Source organism: Vigna umbellata, chromosome 6, assembly GCF_029865625.1.
Source record: "Vigna umbellata cultivar VRB3 chromosome 6, Vumbellata_1.0, whole genome shotgun sequence".
Lineage (NCBI taxonomy): Eukaryota > Viridiplantae > Streptophyta > Magnoliopsida > Fabales > Fabaceae > Vigna > Vigna umbellata.
This window is the reverse complement of record NC_142170.1, coordinates 26,436,043-26,462,663: the sequence shown is the minus strand read 5'-3', so window position 1 is coordinate 26,462,663 and position 26,621 is coordinate 26,436,043.

Genomic DNA, 26,621 nt, shown 5'->3' with positions numbered 1-26,621 from the left:
GGGCCGTTTCCTTTTCTTCATTGGCTCAAGCCTTTCTTCCTTCCCTAAATTTTTCCTTCACCCAAAATAATGGGGAGGCAGCGAATCCTATTTTATTCAAAGGTAAAATCGAGATACTACATTTATGGAAGGTGCAAGAAGAAAAAAGGAGCTGCAGGCAGAAATGCCTAGTTTCTATATTTAAACATTTGTAAAATTGAAAAGAAGAACATGGAGGCCCAATTGTAAGTGGACTTAAAACAAAGTTACAAAAAGCAATTAACAATTTTCAGTTTACTCCAAAAACGTGAGAGATGTTTAGAAAATGCACAGCGTATGAATTCATTAAAACCGACATTAATTGTTGTTGTCGGCAAGGCGTTATTATCATAGATTTTGGTTTGGTTTGTTTGGTGAAGGCATCAATGTTAGCGAGTGGCCCACAAAAAGTGATAAACAGTGAGCATTTGATAGTGGCTGTGGTTGTTCTAAGAATGGCTTTCTGAATGGACCAGGCATTATTTGGAGTTTCCTGAATAAAGATTTTCAATACAAAACGCAACACTCAATAAATCACTTTCAAACCTAATATAAGAGCCCACAATTAAACCACATTTTTCACGCCTCTATAATAATACTACACACACCGGCCATCACTTTTTTACTCTCTAAATCATGATTATTTTCCATCACAATAAAAATAATATCTTTCTAAATATTTTCACAACCATGCAAATCTTTCCACTTCACATTGCTCTAATATAAAATTCAACCGTTTTTTAATAAATATTTCTATCTCAAAAATATCTTTTTAAAATTCCTCCTTGAATTAATATTTGTTTTCACTTTTAATTTAAAATTATTCACCATTAATAAATTTTTTAATAAATATCAAACAAAATGTTTAGTACACTATGGAAGCCTAAAAGGAGTATAACGTATTAACATCTTAAAATATAGCAATTAACTAATAATAGTCATCACATAATTAATATTTAGAAACAGTTAAGGAAATGATTATATAGTATTATTTACCGTCATTCAAAAATAACTATAAATTTAAACTTTATACACAATCATTCTAAACAAAAGCTATTTACAATACTACTCTAAAGAAACTAAACGACAACATCTCCTCATCAAGTGCCTCTCCAGGAAAACTTCCTCTTCCTCTACTCACACCCATAGGATAATCATCACAATGAAGAAAAGCAAAAAACATACAAGCACAATCACAAGAAAAAGGGTAAGTTAGATAAACAAGACAATTTCATATTTTTATATATAAACGAATCAACCATCAACTCAAATCAGTACAATAACACACCAATCATCCTATACATGTCATAACCTAGACAAGACTCATCTTGATTAGGTATGAATGTCGAACTCTTGGTAGTCTGTGCACTTGTATGGTAAGCAGCTGGCCCACCCCAAGCACCATACAAGGTTAGTCCGTTAGAGTTGCCTAGGACTAGATTCAAAGCCTATAGACAAGAACCTCCCACTACTCTCACCACATGAATCATTATTACTCTTTACTTGATAATGGATGATCATTAGAGTGTCGGAATAGACCACCAGTTCAAAGCTCCATACATTCATACAACAACAACAACAAAAACACTGAAATCTCTCCCTAAGTCATGGAATTACGTTCATCAACCATACTTCAAAGGTGTATAAAATACAACACCACAAGAATCCATAATCATGTGATACAATAGGTACTTTTACATCATTCAACCAATCAAAACAGAACTCAAAGTTATCATAGAATCATATTACGATTTAAGATCCAAACAAACTTTGGACTTAGTCGCTGGGCGACCAAGCTCGTTTGGCGACCACAAAGTTCTCTCGCTCTTCGACTCAACTCACTGTGTGAATACATAAACAGTGGTCTGAGACCTCAACCTCTCGCTCAGCGACCCAACTCGCTGTGCGAATAAAGTGAAAGTGATCCAAACCCCCAAGCTCTCGCTTAGCAACCCAACTCGTTGTGCGAATAAACAGACAGTAGTCCAGACTTCCCAACCTCTGGCTCAACGACCCAACTCGGTGTGCGAATATGAAGACAGTGGTCCAAACCCCCCAACCTCTTACTCAATGCCCCAACTCGCTAGGCGAATACAAAGACAGTGGTCTAGACCATTAGCCTCTCACTAAGCGATTGCTCTCATTGACTGACTCCTCTCACTCAACGAGTCTACATAATGCTACAACACTAAAACTACAGAATTTGCACCATGCACTACCCTTGACCAAATGGATATATTTTTCCCAACTTCTAACACTTCTAGATCGTGTTATATACTCAATGATACTTGAACAATTGTATCTAAGCCACCTAAACCCATTTTAAGGTGATTACTTACAAAATCAAACTCCAAAATCTATTAATCCTCACTTAAGAGACTCAAATTGAATTCTACCATTTATGACACAATTTCAAGCAACTTAGGAACTCCAACAAGTCCCATATGACTTAGCAAGACTCCCCAAACTGACTATTTGAGCATAGAATCTCCAATTCAAGTTTTCACTAGTTCAAACCCCCTTTAAACTAGTTCTAGACCAAAATGAACTATACCTATCCACCATCATATAATCTTAGCACATATTTCTTCCATTTTAATTACTTGAACAACTCACAAAACATCTCATAATAGACCACAACTGCATCAAACCAAATTACTCTTCCAATCTCTCACTGTAATACCTAAAACCTAAATTTTTCCTTCCAAAACACTACCAAAACTTCGCAACTTTCAACCACTATACAATAAAGCTTACTACACCTATTCCAAACAGAATTATGACATTAACATCAAATAACAGACCAATCATCATTCAATACACTTCACAAATCATAGTTCATCACCACACACTCAAAATATTCAAATTGATTATGCTACATCTAACATAAAGTAGAAAGTTCATTCAACCAGTTCAATACTCATAACATCTTCAGATATGCACAATTAATCATCGATTAAAGAAAACTCTAGCTTCCGTTGTCTCTAAACCTATTGAAGACTAAACACATCTTCAATTAATTTAATCATTAATAGAGTTTAAATAAAATTAATGAAATTAAAATTTTTGTATAAAGTTTGTTATTTTTTTTATTATTGTACAAAAACGAAATGTATTAATACCTTTATACTGAAGTGACTATTTATCTAAATATACTTTTATAAGAAAAAGTTAGTTTATCTATAAAATTGATTCGATTTTAAAGGTGTAATTTTATGATAACTCAGTTCAAACTTATATTTTTCATTCACCTAACAAGTGTAATTAAATTTATATATAATTAACATAAATAATCTAAAATAGATATAAAAGGAGGGGACCACAATTTCATTGTGTAATTAGTCAAGGTAATTATTTTACAAAAACATACATAAACTTGACTCCTTTCTTCTTTTTTATTTTCAACACGTCTAATTTTGTATTTCATTTCTATAAAAAATTATTTACTATAATATTTTATTTTTCGTACTCTGATTGTTTTTGTTAAGTTTTGTTATCTTAGTGGTGAAATATCACTATTAACTCTCAATGTGATTATGGTAGATTTTTCTTAGTCATGTATATGTTTAGGTGTATAATAAGAGATTTTTTTTAATGTATTTGAGTATAAATCTTTACTATTTGAAATCCAATACAAAGTGTAAAAAAAGTCTTCATTGTCGGAGTAGATGTGTTTAGACAACAAGAGCTCTAACACGAGACAAGCAAAACTTAAAAAAATGTTTCATTGTTATTGTAGTTTAGTATGTGCAAACGTGTAAAAATTTAATTCATTTGTCCTTGTTTATGTTTATTTCACTTTGGGGTTTGTGCAAATGTATATTATTGTATTAATTTGTTATGTTTCTGACATGGGTGTACTATACAGGATTAACATAATTTTTTTATTTATTTGGTCACGTTAAAATTGTTGTAAAAATGTATTTTGTTGTGGATGTTCATTTGGGGGGTCACTTGGTGTGTGATAAGTTCATTATAGAGTACATCAATGTGGAAGTTAATGATTTCACTAATGACAATGATTCATGATCATGTTTGGAATTTGTGAGGACTTTAAAGATAAACTAAGATGTTAGCTCTTAAAAATAGAATTTGAATAAAATTGTTAAAACCCTTTTGGAAAGCGGTTTTTCCAAATAACTTATTGGAAATTGTGTGAGATTCATCTAATGATTTTATGAAAACATATTTACTAGCCTCTTTGAAACCTAACAACTACTATAGGTATAATAGAAAGTTCAATAATAACATGATTTTTATATTGAATCACTTCAACCTAGACTACTTCTTGTTCTCAAATGTTGGTTACTTTTAGCTTACAATGAGTACATAAAGTCACTTTTCATTATCTAAGTACAAAATGTCTTTACAAACTAATTATACAAAGCTTTACTAAGCTAACCTCTTAAACTCCCTTTGAGTGTAAGCATGGTAGAATGACTTTTCAGACAATTTATACAAAGTATTTTTGGACTATATATCAAAAGATGATATTTGATTACAAGGTTTACACTTATGGATATGAAATAGGAAACTTTCCTTGTTTTAGAGATACTACTTCTTGAAAGCGAACAATTTACAATGAAGATTTCTCTATCAATCTATATAAGTCATTTAGAAAATGAACTACAATTTCAAACACTTAAAGACTTTTTTGTATTTGTCTCATGCACTTCTCTTAGTTTCATTTGGGAACCTCATTCTTTTTTGCATGCACTAAATTACTTATACATATATCTAGAAATGATTATTGTATTTTATGTACTTTAGAGAATCTTGATTTATAGTTTTTAAAAAGGTTCATGACTATCACTAATAACCTCTACTTTGTAGTACAAAAATTGATGAAATCATACTATTTATCTCTAAGATGTTTCTGTATCTTTAAGGCAAGTGTGATGACTTGTTTGCCACTTCTTTTTTTCATTTTGTACTTGAATCTTTGAAACATTATCTTATGTCTGACATCTATTTAACATTAGGTAACTAGCGTTAGAGGAACAAAAGTTGTGTTGTTTATTATTTTCAAAAACTTGAGTGTCAATGGTAATATTAAAATATTAAGTCATGTGTTTTATAAGAGTTTGATAGATTTTTTCCTTACCAAAAGATTACCTAAAATGTAGTGGTTTGTTGAGGTTATGATGAAAAAAGAGTACTATGGTTTGAACATGGTCTTAAAGAATTAGTCTTGAACATTTTTGAATGATAAAAAGAAGGATAACAAAAAAGGTAAGGATGATAATGATATCCTTACCCATCTCCTCTTATACTAAAGAAATAAAATATTTTATGTTCCAACTTCTATGGGACAAAACAACCAGTATTAAGAAGTAGACAACATGGGGATACAAATAACCTAAAAATACCCCATGAGACAACACAATCCAAATATTAAAAATTTGTTAAGCATAGCTTAAGTTAATTTATTTACTTTTTAGGGTGGGGATAAATACGTAAATTTTTTACAAATTAAAATTAAGGTTTAATACCTCTTTTGGTCCCTCGAAAGGGGGTCAATGTTCAATGTGGTCCTACCCTTTTTTAGAAGTTCAATGTCGTCCCACCTTTTGTAAAAAGTGTGCAATCAAGTCTTTTTTGGAAACGGCGTTGAGTTTTTAACGGAGCAGCTGACAGGGTGGACTGAAGTTAGCTACGTGGCTTTGTGTGGGTAATACGTGGCTGTGAGAGGGTGATACGTGGTTGGGTTAAGAAATCAGAAGTTAGGGTTTGAGGAGTTGCAAAGAAATTGGTGTGTTTGATAAATCCCAAATTATCAATTTCTCTGCCTTGTGACTAGAGAAGAAGACTCTGATGGTGGTGTGGCATTCTCCGATGGTGGAAGTCATTCTAGAGAAGAAGGCTCTGATGAGGGTGCAAACAAGAAACCACAGAGGTATTCATCCCATGTTCCACTGAAGAAGAGATTAGACGTCAGCAGAAGAAGTATTAATAATAGTAATCGTAATGAGCATGGTGGGGCTGACTTGGAGGATGGAGTTCCCGATAGAGATGGTGGCAGCAGTGAAGAATCTGATGTTGGAAGTGATCTCTACAAGAACGAAGACGACAAATAGAAGCTCGCAAATATGACAGAACTTGAAAGGGGGATGATTTTGTCTGATAGAGCAACCAAAAAATGTGAAAAGGAATTCGAAGAGAAAATGAGATCGAAGAGGGAAAACAAAAATGCAAGTGCAAAGACTGGTTCTGCAGCAAATTCATCTTATCATCCATCATCTGCCAAGGTTCGTTCATCGGCTAGAAATGCTGAGAGGACGACCTCCAAGGGACATGTTCTAAGTGAATTACGCGCGAAAAGGATGAAGCAACAAATCTTGGACCCTCATGATAAATTGGGAAAGGCTTCAGGATCAGGCTCAAATAGCAAGCAGAAACCTGGGGTCACGGCAAGTCCAAGTAGCTCTAGTCAGAGTGAGAGTGTTATTCGGTCTGACAGAGAAATTGGTGTTTGATAAACACACTTCCTCCACGATCATAAATCCCAAATTACCAATTTCTCTGCAACTCCTCAAACCCTAACTTCTGATTTCTTAACTGATTTCTTAACCTCAGTACATTTACCCTCTCACAGCCACGTATCACCCTCTCACAGCCACGTATTACCCACACAAAGCCACGTAGCTAACTTCAGTCCACCCTGTCAGCTGCTCCGTTAAAAACTCAACGCCGTTTCCAAAAAGGACTTGATTGCACACTTTTTACAAAAGGTGGGACCACATTGAACTTCTAAAAAAGGGTAGGACCACATTGAACATTGGCCCCCTTTCGAGGGACCAAAAGAGGTATTAAACCTAAAATTAATTAATACAAAAGAGTACCATATCTAAACTTAAGATATCACTTAAATGAACTTATGCACTCTGCAAGCATAGATCAAATATTGAACCGAGTAGGAAAACTTGCAACTCAACAATTGAGCCACCAAAAAAGGTTAAAAGTCAACATCTGAACCGCTACACAAGTTTACGAAGACAACAATTGCAGCACCAAAGAATGTTGGCAAGTCAACAAAAAAATCCACCAGAAAAATAAAGCAAAATCAATACTTTAACCACCAATTGAAGTAGTAGAGGAGGCTACACAATAATTTTAAAAGGCATTTTTATGAAGTTGTTTTGAACTTGGAAAGAATTGAAGAATTTAAAAATATGAACTCATCTAAGATTCACCATGAATCTTGTGACATACAATAGAAGAAGGAAGAAATAAAATTTAAAATGAAAACAAAATGGATTAAGGAACGAGGATTGATAACTTGTCACCTTAGAAATATATAAGAATTTTGATTTTCTGTTTATAAAAGTTATTCAAGATAAAGAAAAATCTATTTTAAGATATTAAACTCTTAAGACCGTTAATAATCTAAAAAAATTCATCCTTATTTATATGATGTGTGAAGAATACATAAGAGATGACCCTTGATTCATAGAAGGAGAAAAAATCAAGAAGTTAAAGAATCAAGACATGCCCATGCAAGTAGATGTAAAAGATTGGATGATTGAAATTTGATGATGATGTGAGGAGAAAGTTATAACTTCCTTATCAATGAAGTTGCTAAGTTCATGAACTTGGTTAACTTCCTCATACATGAGCAAGAGTTCATGCATCTTCCCACTTCTTTTCTCTTTCCTATAAAACTTTATAAACTTGTACAATTTTCTAAAGACTTTTAGAACTTTCTAGAATATTTTCTTTCACATTTTGCAAATAAGCCTCTAAATTTTACAAATCATGTTATAATTCTTAATTTTTTTTGTCCAAAATTTCTTTTAACTTCTTTTTTGTCTGTCACCTTTCAATTCTTTTTTTATATTTCCTTTTTTGTCATGTCCTTTTCATGTTGACATCATATTAGGAGTTTTGTTAGTGAAAAATAAAATAAAATAATGAAAATTTAGCATTTTGCAATCACAAGTAAAGACCTAAACTAATTTAACCATCACTAACTATAAGGAAGCAATTTGAAAGTATCTAGAAACCAATAGGATTTAGGTATGAATGTCCTACTAAATATATTTTCAAAATATTAAGTCTATTTTAATTTCGCAATAAGTATTATAACATAATTGATGGTATAAAAAGTGGAAAGATCACAAATTGGGGTGCTTTGTCCACAGAGATGAAAAGTCTTAAAGTTGATTTCTGAAAATTTGGTAATACTAGATAACTTTCTTTTAGAGGCATCAACTTGGAGATATAAAATTTAAAGGGTAATTTTGAATGTAAAAGGATTATGAACGACAACACTATGTTATTGTTGGGACAAAGTTACTTTCTTATGCATTATAGTTATCTCTAGCACTTATCAAACAATATGTTTACCTTATCGTATTATGTCTTTGTCAATTTATACGTATTATAGGTTCAATAGTATTATTTTTCATGAATGTTTTATACCTTCTTTAATCACATCTTTATTGAAAAATAAATAAATTAAACTATAAAAAAATAACCATATTATCTATAAGATAAAAAAAAACTTAATGAGAAACCAAATGAAAAAAAAATATTAGAAACCAAAAATAATTTAAACTCCTTAATTATTAACTTCAACTCCTATAAAATCCACTACTCCATTTTTTGTAATTGCCATTCATTTTAAATATCTAGCTTCCACACTCTGTTATCATTGTGTATGTGCTTATTTTTCTTTATTGATTTTCATGTCAACACAAACCAAAGCTAAAAACACTTTTATTTTCTTAAGCTATATTTCTTTCCTCCATTTTCATTATATTACTGTAATTGTGTCACTGATTATTTTTGTTCATAGATATGGCCCATTAGTGTTATCAAATATCATCTTAAAATATTTTGATTTTATAAAATATGCAAAGTTTAATAAAAGATTACTTATATCAAAGATCACACTTATAGTGTCTATCTTACTGATTCAATATTGGATTAAATGCATTAACCAATTTATTCTAAATTGTTAGATATTATTAATTTAAATACTCGTCAATGTTATTAATAATTAATTTTCTAGAAAAATTAGATTGATAATACACTACAAGAAAAAGTTACAATTATGTTTTGTAAAATTCATGTTAAGTATCACTATAAATTATGATATCTCAATTAGTGTGACAATCTAAAGTTCAACAATCACATACCATCACAAGAAATAATTTGAAACCCATAAACTTAGCATATAAAGAAATTTGAATTCCTAAATAATAAGATTAATTTTCAATATACTTCTCTCTATTACCTTTAAAAATACAAGCACAACCAACATGACTCAAATAACCTTGACAACCCATCTCTATTAACTTTCATCTATCCTACATAAGGTATTCTTTAGTTCACCTAAACAGTTCTACATTATTTTCTAAACTTGATTTGAATATAAAGAAAACTTAAAAAAAAAAAAATCAACTATATCATTTGCCTAACGTTTTAGATGAGTTACAAATTATCTTATGAAGCCTTTAATAATGTGTAAAGTCAAATTCAACTCTACACCCTATTAAAATTGTACACAATATGTTATTCTTCAAAACATCCAAATAAAGTAAATGACATTATTGCAATTAATAAGACTTTTTGGTTGTTTAAGTTATATTATAGCTAATTTCTATTTTCAAATAAATTAGTATCACAATTCTATACCCAAAAATATAAGTACCACAATTAAGGATCATTAGTGGGATAAACAATGATTACTAACTTTAATAATGGACTCATTTATTTAAACATGTCAAGAAGATGGTGCTTGATGGGAAAGGAGTACGTGTATCAATTTTCAACGGTAAAAGACAAATAAGTTAAATAGCAAAACCAAAAAGCAGAAAATTAAAAGCAAGAGACATGCATGTTAGCGTATAATTGAAATTTGGCAACGTCATGCTTCGTATACCATACACATAGAAATTCGACAATGAAGAAAAGTAAATTGAGTTTCAAAATTGGATTAAGATCTTAACAAATTTCTTCGGTGCATGTTGTTAATTTAAAATGTGTTTGGAAAGTTTGTTTGATTAAAAAAAAATATTTAATAACAAATAGAGTGGTTTATTAAAGACTAGTTTATTTAATTATAACGTCTAAAGCTTTTCACAATGTTATTTAATGTAATGTTAGAGTATGTAAATACCTGATTGTCTCTTCTGTCCTCTTCATTTTATTAACATATCTAGTTAAAAAATCCTTAAAATTCTCTCTTAATGAAATACATTATTTTTTTAAAACATAAATTAATTTACATGTTTTCATTTCATTTATGGGAAATATTAAAATAAAATAACATATGAAATTATTATTATTTCAAGTGTCACTTACTTCTCATTTGACTCTTCTTGTTCAAATAATATATTATCCAATCGATTCGATCAAATGTAATTGTTAAAGATACTCCAATGTTTAAATTAGATTAAGTTTGATCAGTTAAGTGATTAAAAGTTAATGTGTACTAAAAAGTCTCAACAACTATACTTTTGACTTTTATTTATAGTTTTTTCCATGAGTTTTTTATTAGGGCCGACTTGATCACGGTCTAGATTTGTTTAAACCTGATCATTAACTTGTTTATATTAACTAGATGATTAACTGATTCTCATTGAGACTCATCTATCTCTTTCATGCTCAGACAATTGGTCATGCTATTTCAATCAGTATGAATCAGACGATACATATAGTACATAAGCCTCAAAGCCTTGAACTTGAGTTAAGACCACAAGCGAAAAATGTTTACTATTGCTAACTCCACCTTGAAAATTGCGATGGACGGTTGTGTCACCCCGTGAATTATATCGATGATTCATGACTACTATATTCGCTTAACTCGCCCTTAAAAATATGATTGTTGGAGATGGATGATGTGTTGCCTCATGAGTCGTGCTGTCAGCCTTGACAATGAATGCGAAATGTTGGATGCCCTTTGTCATTGGATAATGTAAGATTTGACGGTTATGAGAGTGCCCTTTGTCCTCAAAGTTTTCTATAAATAGGGATCAAATGGTCTCGTCATTTTCACTACTTTTGCTTATGAACTCATTTATGCACCACTTGATTTTCAAATTCTTTTCATTCTTAAGGTTATAATGTTTGCCATTGAGATCTCTTCGGAAAGCTCCTCTGGTCAAGAGGGTAAGGGATATGCCAATGAATCCTCTGTGTCATTGTAGTTTCCTGGGTTATCATCTAGGGATCAGAGATCATTCAAGTAGAGCTTAACATTTGTAAATAGTGTTACAATGCGTGCTCAAGCTGCTAATAAAGGTCCGATCAAGGACTAGGGTCAAAAGGAGGCTGTAGAGGAAAGGGTCAAAGTTGGATTTCTTTTTCATGTATTCCCGCTTTTTCACAAACCTATTTGTGTGTGTATTGTTCAAGGATTTTCAAGCTGGTGTCATGCGAGAGATGAATGTTTCTCCCTCTCAGCCTGACCCGAATGCCTGCACGGTTATGCATGCGTTCGATATCCTTTGCAAGGTTTTGGGTCTGACTCCTACCCAAGCCTTATTCCTTCATCACTACTGCACTAGTCTCATTTCCCTAAAAGGATGTTTGTCTTTAATAAGGGAGACTAATTGGAATTTCTTCCAACTCTTTGTCGCTTCCTACAAGGGATTCAAGGAAGGGTTCTTCAACATTATCATTCCATATAAGGGTCAAAAGCCATTATTCAATGGGAACGATATAAGGTCCCTTTGTATTGGACCAGGAATCCTACTCGATCTAATCCCTAAAAGTCTTCGATGATGACCCCTACAAAGTGCTCACATTTCAAATTTTGGAGCAACTGCTTCCCAAGCTCCCGACTAGAAAGCCTTTAAAACATTTCCTTAGCTCGATCGTGATGTTTATGGTAAATAGTCTTTCCTTGTTTGGTTTGTTTTCGGCCAATTTTTAACTTAGCTAAATTTTCTTTTTTGTTACAACTATAATGCCATATACTAATCCATGGAACATCAATTTCTTTAAGATGTTGTTAGATAAGCATCCCATAAGAACAAGCAGTCTTGGGGTCGTTCTAGTTGAAAGTCATTCGACTAAGGTAACAGAAGAATTGACGTTGATCGATCCTACTCATTGGGGATATAAGTCATCATTGAGTGCCTCTTGCAACATTTTGGCTTGAGGCACACTCAGTAGGGTGTAATTGTTGAAACAAGACCTTTCAGTCTTTCTTTGCTCCCGCATGATTTCTTGTCTACCTCTTCTTTTCTCCTCCTAATGATTTTACACGCATATGTTTACGAAAGTCCCTTATATCTTACACCTACATTTACAAGGCCTCTTTTCTTACATAAGCTTTCGATGAATGTCTCGATCGTAACATTTTGATTAAGTGGTTCATGACCACATTTGAGTTGAGGTTTTGGATTTGCGAAGTCACATTTTCGAACCTTTCCTGCCTAACATTTACTAAAGATATCAATGTTAGATGATGTGATCAACTTGTTGTGATTTGAGCTCAAAATCTTGCTCAAATAGTTGCAGAGCAATGTATTGAGTTGGCCAACAACAACAACGTGTGCAATGCCATTTGGTTCATAAATATCTGGATGTACTCATCCGGGTTAGTAGATTTGTCATATTTATCAAACGATGACATTCTCTAGTTATCAGACAAAAGGGTCTCCATGATCCCTACGATGAATGGCAGCAAACCAGCATGTTGACTACTACAACATATTGATGATGGTCCTTACTTGGATCGAAGCTACTCGCCTAAACCATTCGTTCTAGCTCATCATGGTGGTTTTAGCTAGTCCTTGAAGAGTTGGGATGGAGGACAAAGACCTTTACCACTTCTCTCCTACTATATGATCTCATTCTCAGCTCCAAACACCTTTGTTTCTTCTTCATATTTTCATTGCATCTCGTTCATCTATCTCTACATCCTTTGCATAATCTCTATTGGGTCCATATGATTCTCAACGACTTCCTCTACTACAATGTTGTTCACCATATTTCTAGTGGTTACTATGAGCTTCAGAAGTTTTTGCTTGGCCCCATGATTGGATGCCAAAATGTTTTGGGTGTAGGGGTTGAACATCCACTTAAAACAATTTCCTTATTACTTATTCCTCAATTGTCCTCTTCCTATTTTGTTCTCCAATTGATTGGGTGTGCCTATTAAGAATACTTTGATTCTTAAGGTAGTTCACGTTCGATTGGTTAAGTGGTTGAAGTTATAATAAATACATTTTGTAAAAATTTCAACAACATTTAACATGTATTTATAGTTTCTTTCCTGAACTTTTATTTAGATTAACCTAATCATAATTCAAATTTGTTTAAACTTAATTATTGACCTACTTAAATTAACTATAGATTAAATGATTCTTACCATTTTTATGTTATTTTAATAAGTATGTAATGAAAGATACATATAATATAATTATACTAATAGTTAAGATTATAAATTTAAGTCCCGAAGTTATCAAAAGTTTACAAAATGTTTATTTATCTAGATTGAATTTACTACAAATATGGCTCGACATATATAAACGATTAATATATTTTTTTATTAGTGAAACAACTTAAACTCACTCTATATTCATTTCCTTCCATTTTTTCATCACCAAACTAACTTATAATATCATTTATTACATCTGATAATAAATTGAATATAATTTGTAAGGAGGGTGTAAGGAGGGTTTGTTTGATAAGGTTTGAAAAGGTGAGGGAAAGAAACAAACAAGTTGCTATTGGTTGGACCATACGTTTACATGAAATGAAATGCGATTGATTTTTGGATGATTGGTGCATGCAATTTGAAGAGAGAAAAAGACATAACAAGGCAAAAACACGTGGTGTTTATGGAAACCACCACTTGTTCCTTATTTTCATAGCTGGAAGATGTAATTATATTTTGCACGAATCAATGTCACCATTAATGCTAAAAAAATAAAGTAAGCGACAAAGAACAAAAAAAGTGAAAATTAAGCTTATTTAATGGTAAGGAAATAAAGAGAGTAAACAAAATAAATAAAATTTATTAATAATAGTTATCATTATTATCTTATTTATTTATTAACATTTTAAAAAATAAAACAATAATGTAAAGAAGACAAGAAAAAAGTTTCCGCAGAAGGTAAAGAAAAGAGATACAACTCATTATGTATATTATTCTTACCCAAATTTGCGTGATAGTTGACAAGATGAGATGAGAGATCTTCAATGGACAAATCTCTATATCAAAATAGTATTAGTCCGAATTTGTTGATAGAAAAAAAATTTATATATAAAAATTCTTTGACATTTAAATTAGTAAAATAATATAATAGTAATAAATAGTATGAGTAAAAATTAACTTAATCCTCATGATAAAATTAAGTATTTATAAGTATTTTGAAAAATATATGATAGATTTTGTTGATATATATATATATATATATATATATATATATATATATATATATATATATTAAATAACAACATTATTAACAAAATAATTTATTTAATTTTCAATTTGGAATAATCAATTATTTGATAATCTATTATCACCAAAATAGGTAAGTGTTAAAGTTTAGTTCTAGAATAATCAATTATCTAAATTGATAATTGTATTATTTAAAGTTTTTAAACAATCTAGAACACCTAATAAATAAGGGTGTGTAATACATGTTAAATAATCGCTAAATGATATAGAGTTTATATTAGAGTGTTTAATCGAAAGTGTTTGACAAAAGAATGTAGAAATAAAACCATTTATGATACATCATGACATAGTGAAAAAAATAAAACTTTATTCATTATCGTGAAAACAATTAAAATAATAATTAATTATAACTTATATAATATTTGAAAATTTTCAAAATTAAACTATATTATCGTCTCAAAGATATTTGAAAAATTCTCCATAAGATTTCCTTATGTCTCTCCTCGCTCTATACAGTATCAACATCATCTATAACATCATCTGCTCTTATATAACAATATAAGTTATACTATTACTGCACAAATACAAATAAGTAAGTGTGAGCTAACTAGAAATGATCCTTAAAATAAATTTCACTAAGCAACCCAAAGACGGCTGAGCGAGTGTACCTCTTAGAGGTAGTCATTGGGCAAGAGGAGTGGGAGGGTAGGGGGATCTTGCTGATTTGGAAAATTCTCAACTGCTTTCACTAGGCAAGATAGAGAGCTCACTTGGCAAGAAGGGAAGATTTTAGAAGGAAAATGAGATTCTTTTAAAGAGAAAAAATGTGATAGGGTAGGTAGAGCCAACAACGACCATAATCTACTCATACTTTGAGTATGTAGTGTATGTGATTTGTATGGAGTATTTTCGCGGAGGAAATGCTCTCTAGTGTGGTTTGGGATGTGTATTGAATAAGGAATCCTTGATGAAATTATCCAGACTCTACTAGACATTTTAACTCATGTAGATGGCACTAGTGCAGAAAGGGCTTTAGACGTCCGTTTTTTTGGCCTTTTGACGTCCGACCTTCCCCCGATGTCTTTGTGGGTGACGTTGCTCAGACGTCGGGGGACCACATCGGACGTGTACATAGACGTCCGATTTGTCAGGTCCGACGCCTATCCAAACATCCGATGTACACTCTCAGGCGTCCACGTAGACGTCCCACGTGCCCGTCAGACGTCCCGCGACGACCACCTGCCTGAATTGTTTTGTGGTAGGGCTGGGGTTGGACACAGGTATTTGAAGAATTAATTGTCTCTCAGCCACTTAAACGTCCGTGTGGAGGGGGACGAACGTCTATAATATTATAAACGTTCGTGTCCCTCTTGCACGAACGTTTGATGGGCTGACAGGGGAGTTGAACGTTCATTTTTTCAGCCTCTTAGACGTTCGGGCCCCTCCCACAGACGTCTATAGTATTATAGACGTCCGTCTCCCCCTACAACGGACGTTTAAAGTTTCACTTATTTACGAATATGCCACCGGTCAATTATTTACGTTGGGACTTTTGTGGACGAACGTCTATGAGAGGATGTTAAAAGCCAATTCTACATTAGTGTGGAGATTTTAGGTAGTAAGAGTTGATGAAATTTCCTATAGAAAGAATTAATGTGAAGGAGAACCATTCTACAGAGAACTTGTGTCTTAATATATTGGGTCCTAATATATTGTCGAGTTAATAGATAACAAATTAGATTGGGTTAAGTTAACTTTGAGTTGTATCCAAATTTCTTATAAAATCTTAAGGTTAGTAAAATAAAAAATCTAACCTAATGTAATTAGTTACTATGAATGATATGTAAAAATATGTAAAAGATATTATGCCTAAAAGTCTATATGCAAATGCACTTAAAAGATATTACGCCAGTAAGATAATCTTCTTCACAGATTTGCACCGCGAATATACTTCCTTACAAGGAGAGGGTAATTATTGAGAAAAAAGAATATCACATACATTAATAAATATTTGAACAAAAATATACATTTTAATGCTTACACATTTGATGATGATTTAAAGAAAGATTATTTTTCGTAATTTTGATCTCTAAATATCCCAAACAAAGTATGAAATCCTAATAAAATAGATATATTCACGTGGAGGTCTACATTTATCATTTTCCCATCTTAAAATATAACCATGAATTAACATGTAGTGTGATTGAATCCTACAAAAATCTACTTAGATATATTTGTTTAATGTAGGTTTCGTGTGAGCACATGGGTTTTATGAAGTGGTGGAAGATGAAAAGATCACGTGTCTTGCTATAGAATATTATTGGGACCACGCGAACGGTTGAGAAAAAGAAATTAATTAAATGCAAAAGAACAATTAGAAAAACATGTCAAAAATGCTACCTGCTATCCGACAATTATAGCATCTGCAAAATTTATAATCGTCTTCTTTATACGTTTTAAAAATAGTATTGAAAATTGAGATTATATTTTATAGAAAATAAAATTGAATTATATAAGTTAATTTATAAATTTATAATTTTTTTTAATTTTTAACTTATTCCTAGACTAATTTTAATTCAGAAAATATTTTCCTTTTAAGAAAAGTTTATTCATCATGAGAAATCATTCTTAGATATAAGCGACAGTAAATTGAGTATGAGAAAAACCTACCCTAGAATAGAAAGCAAATTTTAGTTCGTATTCTTCGAAATTAAGAATCAGATAAGTTTTTGTTGGTTTCGTTCTGTTCATATTCTTGTGTTGTCAAATGTCATTCACATAACTGTGTTTCAAATATGTTTCTAACTTATTATATCTACATAAATGAATAATTTACTTACTAATTAATTATTTAATGTTTTAAATGTATATTTTATCCAAATATATTAAAATACCTGTATAAAGCACGAGAAATAAATGTTGGTAATAATAACACGTTTAAATCGTTAAAACTCACTGTATAAATTATTTCTTTGTTTTTTTAGCAGGGATATTTATGTTATTTTGATACATAAAATACGGTAAATGAAACTAGTCACTATTCGTTGGAAACAAGTTATCATTCATAAGCAACAGCCACGTTTTATTTTAAAATAGATTTTTTTTTATTAATAGTAGTCATTTAAATGGAAAATAAAAAAGCCATCTCCATAATAAGTGATAATTACCATTCTTTGAATTTTAAAACGTTTAAAATGTACTATCAGTTTTATATATCATTTTAGTAGTTAAATAGATCATTTGACCACTCAATGCACCTAACAAAACATATATGATGTAACATCGGAAATTTTCGATGATATTTATAGATACAGTAACATTTATATAATCATCCACAATGAGATATGAACACATGACTTTTAATTTTAGATTTCAATTATAATAGATAACTTGGATTTCTTCTCTTCTATTCTTCCACCTCTCTTCATATAACTTGAATTTCTTCTCTCTTATTCTTCGACCTCTCTCTTCATTTGTACTTGCTTATACGTCATTCCTTTATCTACTCTCATATAACACATTCGTTATATATATATATATATATATATATATATATATATATATATATATATATATATATATATATATATATATATACACCAAAACAAACACAAACAAGTAACGTTGAACTATAATGCGGAAGACTATAAAAGAAATGAGGCATAATACTATTAACTCATTCACGATAAAATTTATGTAAGATGCAATTAGTTATACTAGACTTTATTTTCTAGATAGAATATTGATGGAAGTCTCAGGTGGTAGTGCACTTGTGATGACCTTCACTCCTCATACAACAAAAATCATGGCCAAATACAATACCTCATGTCATCCACAAGGTTAGTCCGTTAACACCTATGACCATAAATGAATATAGGTTAGGACATCCTACCACTCTCACTACATAACACATCATTCTCTACTTAAAAGTGGAGCATTATTAGAGTATTTGGATTATCTCCAAAACAGGACCCTCAATATTAACATGTACACTAATACCATGTCATTATAGAATCTCTCCACGAGACTCATACCATGTTAAGATTCATTATCAAACATAATAACATGAATTCATCACAGATTTTCATCTCAACCGAGTATATTGCATACAACTTAACAATATATATATATATATATATATATATATATATATATATATATATATATATAGGGTTAAATATGTTTTTAGTCCCTAAACTATCAAGCGAATTTATTTTTAGTCCCTCTTTCAAATTAAGCTCCATTTTCATTATTCTCCTTAAGGAAACCATAATTTTTCGTCCTCAAAAACTAACAGCGTTAGAAATAAGCTGAGGTGGCTAACGGTGGTGTGCCACATCATTTTTTTTTCTAACACCACTAGTTAATCTTTCTCCCTCCCTCTCCCTCCGACTCTACCACAACCAACTCCGACGCCACCTCGAACACCTCCGTCGTGATCGCGAGCCACCCCTTCCTTCCCATGGTCGTTCCCTAGAGCCTGATCTTGAAGTCCTTCACCTCTGCCACCGTGAAACTCAGTCGCCTAGCCTCTGTGACGATCTTGGTCATAATCGACATCGCAGAACACTTGGAAGTGAACACTGTGGTCGTCTTCTACTTGGTCTCTAATAGGCCGGAGAGATCAAAGCCCGATGACATGGAGGAGATGAACTCGAAGGCGTTGAAGAACTTGGGATCCTTGGAATTGTTATTAGTCTCTTTCTCTCAGTTTAATGTTTTTGTGTGTCTGGTTGACTAGGGTTTTAAACTACTTGTTTTTGGTTTCAGGATTTAACATCCAACTCTTAGCGCGAATTCTTTGCCTCTCTAATTCACAGGTTTTTTCTTCGATTTGCGTGTTTTACTGATTGGCGGTTTTCTTTGTGATTTCAAGTTTTCATGGCGTTGGAACAAACCTCTGTTCCTGGCAACGATGTTGTGCGGCCACTGAATTCAGTAGTGCGGAGTGTGGCGGAAGAGTTTCTCATTTTGCCAGTGTCTACGGCGGTTCCAGGCGCGATGCCGATTTTCTATCCTGCGCCTGTCTCTGATGTTGGCTTGGTTGGAATGAGGTATGGGAATGTGACTTCGGGAGGTGGCGGTGCTGCTGCGACGTTGTGTGTGCGACTTGTTATGCCAATTCATAATCACAATCCCTCTGTGAATCCTGCTGTTGGGTTTGTTCATGCTCCTAGTTTTACCAATAGGGTTGGTGTTGTCGGTGGCAATGCTGTTAATGTTTCAAGTAGTTTTGTGGCTATTACTCATGGGTTTCCTATGAATTTGGGGGTAACTGGGTTGCATCGGTAATGGCCCAGATAGTATTAATTGTGAGTTTTAATAATTTGGTGCAGAAGATGGTTAGTACATTTGGGCAACATGTGGTTATCAAATATCATCTCCCTGATGAGGATCTGGATGCATTGGTTTCGGTTTCCTACCCTCTGTTGATGAAGCTTGGGAACCTTGGAATTGTTTAGACCTTCTAGCCCCCTTGATGAAGCTCCTTGTCCTAGGCCCTCTGTTGATGACAACTACCAGAATACATCTAATAACCTGTTTGATGTTCGAGCATTTGGGACCATTAGAAGGGGCGACTTGCGATCACGATGGAGGTGTTCGAGATGGCGCCGGAGGTGGTTGTGGTAGAGTCAGAGAGAGAAGAAGGAAAACAATTAAGGAAAAATTAACAATTTCAGAAAAAAAAATGACATGGCACACCACTGTTAGCCACCTTAGCTTATTTTTAACGCTGTTAGTTTTGGAGGACGAAAAATTATGGTTTTCTTAAGGAGAAGGATCAAAATGTAGCTTAGTTTGGAAGAGAGACTAAAAACAAATTCGCTTGATAGTTAAAGGACTAAAAATATATTTAACCCTATATATATATATAATTTGTTCGATAAAAAATAAGTGAAAGCTTATTGAGTAAACTTCAAAGAAGAGGTGTGTCTCAATGGACAACTTAAGTACCAGATATTTCCTTAGCCAAAGTGTTCATCAACTAGTTTTCACAAATTTCTTATTTACATATTCAATACAAGATCACATAGATTTTTCATTAACAATATTCACACAAAAATTTCATAGCATAGATTCAATACAAGATCACATAGATTTTTAATTAACAATAATCACCAAGAAATTCAAGAGCATGGATAATCATACAACAACATTAGAATTAAAAGACTCAAAAGTTAATTCCCCTACCTCCTTTCTATAATTTTTTCTCGATCGAAATTTGTTTTCAGGAATATTTGAGAATCTCTACTCAAACTAAAATATAAATTCTCTCTTTCTCTCTTGTTTATTCTACATAATCCCTTCCTCAGCTATTCATAGCCCAAAATTCTGATCCTATTTGAATTTTTTTATTATTATTATTTTAACTTTTTAATCCACACCATCGAAAGTTGTTTTGTCTGCTTCTTTCTTAGTTATTGCACGGATAGCTTACCCATTTGTGATTTTAAATATATTTTTAATAATTTTTTTCATTTTGTTTTACAGAACCTTCAAAACGTTTCTAAAAATAGCTTCTAAAAAATTTGAATCCATGCTTCTTATAATTACTATAATTATATATTATAAATTTTTGTTTAACTTATCACAGTTTTCTTATTAATCATATTTTCTACCCATAAAATTATTACTAATAATAATACTAAGAAAATTACTCGATGAATACTTTTTTTTATGGGCTTTACAAATGACAACTACTACCATCACTCATTATTTATATTATTACATAAAAGGAATATATCCTTATGAAATGTCATAATATAAATAATTAAAAACATGTGCGTAGACAACAGGAAATATTTAAATTGGGCATCAATTTTTTTTTAATTTTTATAATGTTCCGTCTGAAAAGGATGATAGATGAAAGTTTTAATGTGATAAACGATTTATAGGAAAATGTTTATATAAACTTAGTATATAAAACAAAACAAAAAATCTTCTTTTGTTAGAATAAATTTTTTAATGTGTAAGAACCTAAAAATTGTCCAAAAATAAAAGTAATGTGCATGAAACAAAAGATGAATATGATTAAATCAGAAAGCTTATGAATAAAAAAAAATTATTCAAATTGCATTTTGGAAAAGAACATGATACATTTTTTTTTTCTTTTTTTACTTATGATAAATCTACTTATCCTTTGTGTTTGATTCCTGATAAATGTACTTATCCTTTTCTAGATCAAAGTCCACATAGAAATCTTGTTGAAAAACAGAATAAATCTGTCAATTAGATTTTTCTTTTTTAGATTAATTTTTTTTTACTCCTTCTCTTGAGTTAGTTTGAGGGAGCTTTGTAAGCATGAGGTGAGGGGATTTTTTATATGGTCCATATATGACGTAGATGAATCTTTATTAATATAGGATAATTAGAATATGTTCACATTTTTTATCAAAATTTTCTATCTACATGTTTAGTTTCATGTGAGAGTATAAGATTTTGAGAACTTAAACTTAAGCCAAGCTTTTAACATGTAAGGGAAACTTATTAAATTTCTAACAGTACTACAGGTGGATGATTTGGTTATGTAGAGGTGACATTATCACAATATTTGATTTTTATGCATATTTTTGTGTTGTTTGAGTGTAAAGTATTTGATGATTTTTTTTATATTAAATAGTAAAAAATGATAATATTTCAACTAAATCAAATTTGTTCAGTTTGTTGTCATTATAGAACAAATTATTTCTTGTTAAGCATAATAAAAGAAGAGAAAACTCTATTAAGCCAATTTGATCACTTGACACATTCTGCAAATTTTTCTAGAATTATGTGAAATTAATCATTAGGCATGTCATTGGTCGCTAGGTGACATTTTAAATAAAACTTCCCACTGTTTGGTAGTTAGATGAGCCAACTCTCATCGGGGAAAATTCCTTTAATTGAAAACTCAAGAGCATATTGGTAGTTGGGTAAGTCGTTCCTTTGTTGTATGAATTATTTTGTTAAAACTCTCAAAGGTTTCTCACTAAGGGAACAAGCTTTTAGTTAGTAGGTTTTTTTTCTAAGTTAGTAGAATTTTTGGTCGAAAAACATGTTTTTAAATTCTTTTAAATGCCAAAACTTGTTTGACTTTCATCAAATTATTGTATTTCGATTAATAATTGGGTTTAATGTTATTGAATTTGTTAGGTGACAAATGTATGATAATATTAGTAATTGAATTGAGATGAAAAATATATATATTAAAGTGAATGATGTTTTGGTTGATATAACATGTGATGTGTTGTGAGTATAGTTATTTCAATGGAGGCAATAATGTGTTGAGATGCTAAGGTTATGTATTGAAATTTGAACTCTGAAGGAGATTATCCTCACTCTATTGATATTGGACTCACATAAAAAAATCAAGTGGTGGTGAGAGCAAAAGTGGATCCTATGATCTAGTGTACAATGAGAAAAAGAACCATGTTTGATAGGTCATAATGATTTTCACTGTCGTATGAGTGGAATGAGTTCCTATTAATGTAGTTTTATTATGGTGGCAGCTTAATAAAGGTAGTATGATCGTTACAAATATCTAAGTCCAAATCAACACATGAGTCTTCTGAAAGTAAATTCAAGTGTTTATAATGTATAATATAAAAAGCTTATGACTTGAGAGTTAGCCAATTGGATTAAAAGTTAGATACTTGATTTTTAATATATGTCTAATGAATAAATTGGATTTGTATTCAATACAAAAAATGCATGATGTATGAATATAATGCGTATGAATTTGATAAATGCATGATCGTGTTTTTGTATCATTTATCAATTATCATGATTATGTGTCACACGAGAACAAATGATATTATAGAACGACAATCTCAACAATGATTAGCCGAGGATGGAGAAAATGGTTCATATTTTGTGTTGACATGAAACAACTTTAGTGCGTCATTAAATAGATCGTTAATGTTGTCCTTTTGTAAGATCTTTTTTCGTGGACATGAAAATGAGAACATTCTCTGTGACATAGAATAAACTCAAAAGTTTTGTTAAGTACATTATTAGTGTAATGTCCTAACTATTATATAAATAATTGTTATTTATTTTAAAATTAGAAGTAATTTTTTTTGTGATAAGATTTTTTTAGAGAACATTATATTATAACATAACCTCACACATGTGTGTTTTATTACATATTTATAATTATTATATTAAGAAAATATATAAGTTTTGTAATATATTAAAAGTTATACAAAAATGAATATAATCAAATTATTAGAAAGTGGCTTCACACCCCCTCCACACCAAGGAATAGATATCTCGTGCGTGAGAGTAGAAATTAATGGGGTGGTCCGATAGTGGTCCGACAACGGGTAGAAACAAAAGAATGTCCACGTAGAACTCGTTAGGATAGACTCTAACCATGACTCTGATACCATATTAGAAAGTGAGTTTAAGCCTAACTCAACCCCACAAAACTGGCTTGTAAGGTGAGGTTTGCACTCCACTTATATATTATAATTTGGCCTTATCTCTAGTCGATGTGGGACTTCCAACACAATTTGATTGAACTTTAAGGGATGGGAGGACAAAAAAAAAAGATATGTGAGAGAGACTATTAGTAAGAATGTGCGTTCAAGAAAAAAAAAGGAGAAACAACTGGTAGAGAAAAATGTTGTACAATTTGAAAGGGTGATGAATTTGACTTGTTACATGTCCTAGCCAAAAATAATGAAGGGTGATTCTAACTATATATGGAGAAATCATATCACATGTGATAAATATATATGCAAAAAAGGTTCATGATAGTTATTGGAAGGTGGACTTGGAAAATACCCAAGTTAGCATTATTAATGTGCACTCTCCATGTGAGATCAATGAAAAAAAGAAGAAGCTTGTGTAAGTAAATAATTAAGTGCAAGAAGGATGAAGGAAGGGAAGTATGGCATGTTATAGGTATCAATCATTTTAGTGCTAATAGAAACCAAGAAGAAATGAAAGGCGTCAATTATATCAGTAGTATCAACAAGGGGAAATATAAGGTTTCAATAAGTTGACAAGAAGTATACATGGTATAGGTCCAACGAGTCGACCAAAAGTAGGATAGAAAAATCCTAATAACTAGAGTTTAGGAGGATGTGTGGTCAGGAAGTAAACAATTTATACTCGATAAGACAATTTCGTACCATTGTACTTTGTTCTTAAAATCCATACAAATATATTAGGGACTTGAACCACTTAGAAATTTGGACATTTGGTATTCTGTGAGTAGTTTCGCATGCAAATTCTGTTAGGAAATAATGAGTTATTGATGAAGGGTGAAAGAGTGGTTTGGTATAGCTAAAGAGAAAATGAAAAGAATGAAACCGTTAAAAATTTGGAACAACAATGATTAATTGAGAACATAAGTGAACTAGATAGGTTGGATGATGAAAATGGTATAAACAAGGAATAAAAAGAATCAAGGATTATACCCTTTGTTGAACTAAAAGGGTTAACCTTAAACATGAATTATGATGAGATAGAAATCAAGGGTTAAATGACACATGACAAGAGACTTGAATACAAAATTCTTTCATGCAACAATGAATTGGAGAAAAGGAAAGAATATTGTCAACACCCAATTTCATCCGGCTAAGTAAATAAATAAAAATAAAGAATAAGAAAATAATAATTAATGGTGGATAAAGAAAAAAAAGGAAAAAAGAAAATAATAAAATAAATTTCTTTAATGCAGGACACATCATTAGAAAATATGTTTGAAATATTAGTTTGATATGATAATAATTTGAATCAATATTATGTCAATAATTATAAGCAATAACTAAAATAGTGTATTGATATAATTTGTTGCGTTAGTTTCTTTTTAAAGAGACAAATGTGATTTTTAAAATGGACAAATTTTCTGACAATAATTATAATCAATATTATTTGATTTGTTTAACCTAGAACCAAGACCACTTCTTTCCTATTTTATTAATTGTCAATTAATTGACATAGAGAGAGACACTACGGGAGATTATAGAGAAAAGTAAGTTCTCACACTAGAGAGACTCTGCCAACAGAAACTACCAAGAAAGAACTAGGGGAGTATTGAAAGCGGAAAAGGTATGTCATCTCTGCACCCTTCTTTTTCTCTTTTCGTTGAAGGTCTTTCTAAAGGTATTATTGTTTTACTACACACCAATAATGTTTTTCATAAAAATAATATTTTCTCTTGTTTCTTTTGGTACGTATTGGTTATATCTCCCACATCACGTGATATATTTAAAAATAAATAATAAATAAACAAATTCAAAATAAACAAAATATTTTTTTATCACGTATTTTCCTATAAAAAAATAATAATAAGTCATAAAATAAATTCTATAAGTACTCGTCAGCCTATGACCGGTTTCATTCCATTTTCTTCTGCCATTTTTAAAACAAAAGAATTTCTTCAAAGTAAAAAAAATGATGTCAATCTTAATCGAGTTCACTTTTCAAAAATCCAAAATAATCCATAATAGTTTTCAAACAAACTCACAAACCTTTTTCTAGATAAAGAACTATGTGATCCCTGATTGTCCATCATAAATAGATATAGAGCAAAGTCAATCCTTGTTGAGTTCATAAAACAAAAAATATTTGTTGTTGCTTATTAGTTTCTTTATATAATTAGTTTTAGGGAAAATTAAACAATTTGAAAAACCACGTCAACTTTGTATATTTAATTAAAGTTTTCGTAGACCATGTTTTATTTTATGGTTTTCCATAATTTTTCCATAATAAATTATGGTGGCGACTCCCAAAATCTTTTCTCAAACTCGTTTGTTTTTTGGTTCGTCGTCCTGTCGCCATCCTAGTTCCGACAAATACAATAAAAAGAATGACACTATTAAGAGAATGCAATGAGAACCCAAAAAAGTTAAGAATAAACTAAAATATATTATAAGAATAGGTTGATGGAGATAAATGAGTTTAATGTCAAGCTTTGAAATGTTGAATTTCATACAATATAAGAGGAGGAAAACAACATGTTAAAAAATTATTTCTCAAATGAGGAGATTATAAGGGTAGTGTTGAGGGTGTGATTGAAACAAAAGCTTAAAACCAGATGACTTCAATTCATAATTTTTATAATAAGAACAAATATCCTAAGGCTTGTAAGGCATCATTTATTGTGATTATACCTATATGTGAGAATCCTAACGACTTAGATGAATATCGACCTATTTCCCTTGTTAGATTTCTTTATAAAGCTATTTCCAAATTCCTATCTCTAATGTTGAAATTTGTCTTACATAAGATTATAGATCAAACCCAATTTGCC